We start from the raw sequence: 6,505 nt of genomic DNA, 5'->3' as shown, positions 1-6,505 counted from the left end.
TGCCAAAGTGAAGAAGTATGTTTGTTCAAGGTGAACTGTCATGTTGGTATCGGAACTGGCACATGGAAGCATTGTATGACTATTGGTTGGTAGTCTCAACTTCAGGGTTTTTGGTTGAAGTGCTTCAAGCCTGTGTGACTCAACCGATGACTTTGTGTGATGAGTTAGCATTGTAACGAAGAACAAATTGTGTTGCCACATCAGCCTTGAGTGCGTGAAGGATCTTACATGAAGTAGATTGTTCCTATCTACCTCAGGAATGTGCAAAGCATGTAAACAGTGAAACGTGTGATGGGTTATCAGCCACGATGAAAGCAGTGGAAAATGAACAATGGAGAACATCTTGAGATCAGTTCAAGACTGTTGCATTTAATGCAATGTACTCAACGGTCAAGACTGAACCATTTGAATTGCTTAACCTAACAGGTTTAGGGTTTATGCTATCGACCTATCTGTTACCTATAAGGTCAATATTGTGCTTCTTTCTGAGCTTGTTGGCAAAAGATGTGTGTGTGTGTATCCAAGTGAAGTGATACGTGATTCTTGCTAGACCAGAGGAGAGAAGTGATACCTGCAAAGTATAAGTACAGAAGGTGAAGAGGAGCTAAAGTGGATCTACATTGGCATTGAGTTCTATTACCAGATCATTGAAATACCTATTGATCTCTAACCACTTCAACAGTTGAGAAATCCCTTAACAGGGTAGCTTTAACCAGCTTACTATAAATCCTTTAACAGGGTGACTCAAAACCATTGAGCTCTTGAAATCCTCTAACAAACCTTTAACCGGGTTTAACCCTTAACTGGGTGATCCCTAACAAGATTGGTTCCTAATAGAACCTATTGTATCAGTCTTTAACAAGACAAGGCTCCTAACAGAGCGGACTTCTAAAGAGTTCAAAATAGCTTGTGGGTATTCATCCCCACCGTGGTTTTTCCCAGTTGGGTTTCCATGTGAAAAAATTTGTGTGTCATGTGTGGTATTATTCATGTGATGGCTTAAGTGATTTGTGTCTGAAGATAAATCATGTTGATCTAGCTATTTACATATTTTTGATGATAGATTACCTATTCATGCCTTAGGGTGAAATGGAAATGAAGTATTAGGTTATATGAAAACATAAGTGTTAACCAATTTATGCTTGTCTCAGTTATTTTGGGTTTTGCTTGTTGTACTTTGTTTAAGACTGGTGTTACTGTTTGCTTACCAAAACAAAGTGTCTGCTGACAAACCAGTTTTAGTAAAGTGTTTTTGCCTTTACTGATTCACCCCCACCCTCTCAGTACTAGTTTGGTACTATCCATTTATCATTAAGTTATCAATTGGTATCAGAGCATCCTCGAGGTCCTCTGTGTTATAAGCTTAACCGCTTGAGGAAAAGATCCCAGTCTAATGATGAAGAGGGAAGGTCCAAAGTTCAACAGAGATAATTTTAATATATGGAAAGACAGAATGAAGATATACATCAGAAGCATGGGTGATCAACACTGGAGCTATGTTGAGAATGATTATGTTGCCCATACCGGTACTCTCACCAGTGATCAAAAGAGAGAGATGCAGGAGAATGGACAAGTCATGGAAGCCCTAATTAGTAGTTTATCTAACATTGAGTTTATTGATGTTCAAGATAAAGTAAATCCCAAAAAAGTATGGGATACTCTTAAAGACATCTATGGCAGTGATGAGCATGTAAAACAAGCTAAGGAAGAAAGCCTTAGAGGGAAGTTTGAAGACATGCGGATGGTTGAAGGTGAGACCATTCAATAGTATGGAATAAGAATCAAAACTATTGTTGGAGATATCAAGAGTGCAGGTGGTAAAATGGAAGATTCTACTGTGGTAAGGAAAGTTCTAAGATCCTTATTACCGGTCTATGTAATAAGGGTTGCTTCTATTCAGGAGTTGAGATCAATAGACAAGACTAAGGTATCCCTAGACTCCATTATTGCAAAGTTGACAGCCTATGAGCTAAATAGTTTTGATGGAAGTGTTCAAAAGATTGAATCATCTTTTAAAGCTTCTATTGTACCATCCAAAAAAGGAAAAGGAGCAAGTACCAGTGATGAACCAAGATAGAGCAGAGAAATGGATGATGAGGAGATTCTGATGGAATTTGAAGCTCTTCTTGCCAAGAAACTTCCTAAAGGAACCGGTAAATATAGAGGTAAGATCCCTTTGAAATGTTTTTCTTGTAATCGGATAGGACATATTGCTGTAAACTATCCTAATGGTGACAACAAGGACAAATAAAAAAGGTTCAAGAAATTCAAAGGAGGAAACTGGAGAAACTATTTTGTGGTAGTTGATGAAGGTGTCATAGATGAGGAATTAGAAGATGAAGAAAATGAAGATATTGTGTTTGTTGCTATCAAGGAAGATGTGTAAGACAAGAAGGCTCTTGTCTCCCGCTTTGATAATTCCAATGAGTGGATTATTGATAGTGGTTGTTCTCACCATATGACTAGTAATCGGAGCAAGTTTCTATCCTTGGAAGAGTATGATGGTGGTGTGGTTCGCTTTGGTAATGATGCACCATGTATGGTCAAAGGAAGAGGGTCCATCTCTCTGAATGGAAAGAGCAATGCTAACAATGTGTATTGGGTTGATGGTCTCAGACACAACCTTCTAAGTGTTGCCGAGCTGAATGATAGTGGTCTCACTCTGGAATTCAAGAATGGAGTGTGTAGAATCAAAGGAAAGAATGGTGAATTGATGGCCATCGGCATGCAGACCAAAGGTAACCTATTTTAGTTGAATGCAAATATCAGTACATGTCTTATGGCCAAGTTCGATGACAAATGGATATGGCATAGGAGACTCTCCCATGCAAACTTTGATAACATTGTGAAGGACAGTAAGATCAAGGAAGTTAGAGGGTTGTCGGTGCTGAGCAAACCGGAAAATACCTTGTGCAGAGAGTGTCAACTAGGGAAAATGTCTCCCTCAACCTTTAAAGGTAAACCTTTCACTGTTGACAATTTACTTGATCTTGTGCATACTGATTTGTGTGGTCCTATGAAAACTAGGAGTGTGCAGGGTGATAGGTACTTCATGATTCTCACTGATGACTGCTCAAGAATGATGTGGGTAAAGGTACTTCATGATTCTCACTGAGCACTAGTGGAGAAGGAAAGTGGTAAAAGGATCAAGTGCCTTAGAACATATCAAGGAGGGGAATTCACTTCCAGTGAATTCAACAAGTACTATGAAGAACACAACATCAAAAGGCAACTGTCTGCCCCTCAGACTCCATAGTAGAATGGCCTAGCAAAGAGGAATAACTAGATTGTGGTTGAAGCAGCAAGAACAATGCTGATTCAGGGAAAGGTTGCTCACACCTTTTCGAGAGAAGTGGTGAGCACTGTAGTCTACACAATGAACCGAGTACTCATCAAGAAAGGTAAGGATAAAAATCCTTATGAGTATTGGACTGGTAAGACACCTGTGGTTAGCTACTTTAGAGTGTTTGGTAGAAAATGTTACATCAAGAGGAGCAAACACTAGAGAAAATTTGATGTGAAATGTGATGAGGGAATATTCCTAGGATATTCCACCAAAAGAAAAGCTCTCAAGTGTTTCAATAATAGGAGTCAGAGAATTATGGAAAGCATCAATGTGAGAGTTGATGAAACCTCTAAGAAAACTGAGGAAACCAATAGTGAGCAAGCGGTAAATGAACTGATTGTAACCTTCTGGGAACTGATTTCCAGTCAACCAAGTACCAGTAACAATGTTCCTGCACTGGTAGATGTAGATGCTGATACTGATGGAGAAGAGGATGAAGAAGAAAAGAAAGAGGAATCTATTAGGACCATTCCCTGGTATGTCAAGCTGAATCATGATCCTAAGCAGATCATAGGAGATAAGGATGTAGGAATGCTTACAAGAAGAAAGGTCAGAGAAAACTCATGTATGATTTCTAAATTTGAGCCTAAATCATTCAAAGAGGCACATAAAGATGAAGACTGGATCAAGGCAATGGAAGAGGAACTTGACCACATAGAAAAAAATGGTACATGGTCTTTGGTACCCAGACCGGAGCATAAAAATATCATCAGTACCAAATGGGTTTTCAGAAATAAGCTGAATAAGGACGGCATAGTGATTAGAAATAAAGCCAGACTAGTGTGTAAAGGATATGCCCAAGAAGAAGGAGAAGACTATGGAGAAACCTTTGCTTCTGTAGCCAGATTGGAAGGAGTTTGTATGCTTCTTTCATATGCAGCTTTTAAAGGATTCAAAGTATATCAAATGGATGTAAAATCTGCATTCCTAAATGGTGTACTTGAAGAGGAGGTGTATATAGAGAAACTAGATGGGTTTTCCCTATCTGAAGACAGTGACATGGTGTGTAGGTTACATAAAGCCTTATATGGTCTAAAACAGGCACCTAGAGCATGGTATGAACGTTTGCATTCCCATCTTGTGAAAATTGGATTTGAGAGAACAAGCAAAGATAGCAATATCTACTTGAAATCTGAAGGAGATCAGATCTTGATCTGTGAGGTATCTGTTGATGACAAGATGAGTCATGAGTTTGCGGATGAGATGAAGAAAGAGTTTGAGATGTCACTCATAGGGGAGAATAAGTTCTTTATTGGACTGCAGATTCAACAAATGAAAGATGAAATCTTTATCACTTAGTCCAAGTATGTCAAAGAGGTGTTGAAGACCTTTGGCATGGAAGAAAGCAAACTAGTTGGTACACCGATGGTGACCAGTTGTAAACTATCCAAAGAGGATGACTCAACATTGGTTAGTGAGAAGGAATACCGATCAATGATTGGTAAGTTGCATTATGTAGTGCATAGCAGACTGGACATTGCACATGCAGTTGGCATTACTGCAAGGTTCCAAAAAAGTCTAAAAGAATCCCACTTGGTTGTAGTCAAGCGGATTCTTAGGTATCTGAAGAGAACAGTTGACTATGGATTGTGGTATCCATATAACAATAATTTCAACTTGAAAGTATTCATAGATGTTGATTGGGTAGGTAATGTGGATGACCGGAAGAGCACAACCGGTGGTGCATTCTTTCTCAGTGGTAGACTGGTCTCATGGATGAGTAAGAAGCAGAGTTGTATCTCTCAGTCTACGGTGGAAGCGGAGTATGTTGCAGCTTTCATGAACTACACTCAGACAATCTGGATGAAGCATGTATTAAATGGCTTCAAAGTTCCTATATCTGAACTAGTAAGCATATTCTATGATAACACAAGTGCTATCAATATTTGAAAGAATCTAGTTTTACATTCTAGAACCAAGCACTTTGAGCTTAAGTATCATTTCTTGAGGGAAAAGGTTTAGAACAAAGAGATTGCACTAGAACATGTTTCCAGTAAGGAGCAGTTAGCAGACATATTCATCAAGCCTCTCCCAAAGGCTACATTTATGTACTTAAGAGGTGAATTAGGGGTGCTGCCCCTTCAGGAGGTTAACTAAAGGTATATGCTCCACATCAGTCAGGTATTGCATAGTCAAATTTATTTTGGATTGATGTGATTGAAAGATGCTACTCCTCAGGGGCAGCAACATAATGGAATAGGGAAGCTTGTGCCTCCACTTTGGCATTGTTGTCAAAGGGGGAGAAGAAGTGAAGTAGAGAAGATATCTGCAAAAATTAGGGGAGAAGATGTGAAGCGGAGAGATATCTTTGTATATTGCCATCAATGCCAAAGGGGGAGATTATTGGCATTATGTGAACCAGTATGAGGACATGATGACATTGTATGCTATCATTGATGTCAATATGCTGAAGAGAGTGTAGCGTAGAAATTAGGAATCATCACAAGATAAGTAAATCAATCAAAACACAAGACATGATAGCTCAATCATAAGAAAACTCATTGAAATGAACCTAATTCTAAAGCACATTCAATGGAGGTATGAAAACAAAGCATTTAAAAGAAAATGTCATGCAAACCATATGCTTCTTCCATGCGGCTCCATTGTTGTTCTTTCCTCTTCAATGGGTTTGTGGATCTCACCTACAAGTGCTCACACAATTGAAAGCAAAAAGCTCAAGAGTACTAGAACGAAAATTCGGTAGTTTGATAGCAATTCAGAATTCATGAAGTGATTGAAGGGCTCGAAGGATTCGAAGGGATTCAAGGATTCAAAGGGATTGAAGAAGAATTATCCAATTTATAGAGAAATTGGGGAAGTGACAAGATTGGCATGATGCAATTCAAATGGAAATTGCAAATCAATATGTCAATTATGACAAATTATGCACTTTCCATGCACAATTTGATTGATTGATTATGACACATTTCATGTCAAAATTGATTGATTAATCAATTATGACAATTTCATGACAAATTGAAATGCCACTCCCATAGAATTAGGAGATGAATTAGGAGGGAAAAGGAATTAGAAATTGATGAAAAATAGGATTTAGGAATTAGTGAATTAATTAATAATTTTTCATTTATTAATCAATTCACAAAGAAGAATAATTAGCCAATTAAATAAACATTTAATTGTAATGAGGAAACTTAGGAT

The sequence above is a fragment of the Cryptomeria japonica genome, chromosome 7 (genome assembly GCF_030272615.1).
Source record: "Cryptomeria japonica chromosome 7, Sugi_1.0, whole genome shotgun sequence".
In the NCBI taxonomy this organism is placed as follows: Eukaryota; Viridiplantae; Streptophyta; class Pinopsida; order Cupressales; family Cupressaceae; genus Cryptomeria; species Cryptomeria japonica.
Note: the sequence above shows the minus strand (reverse complement) of the source record.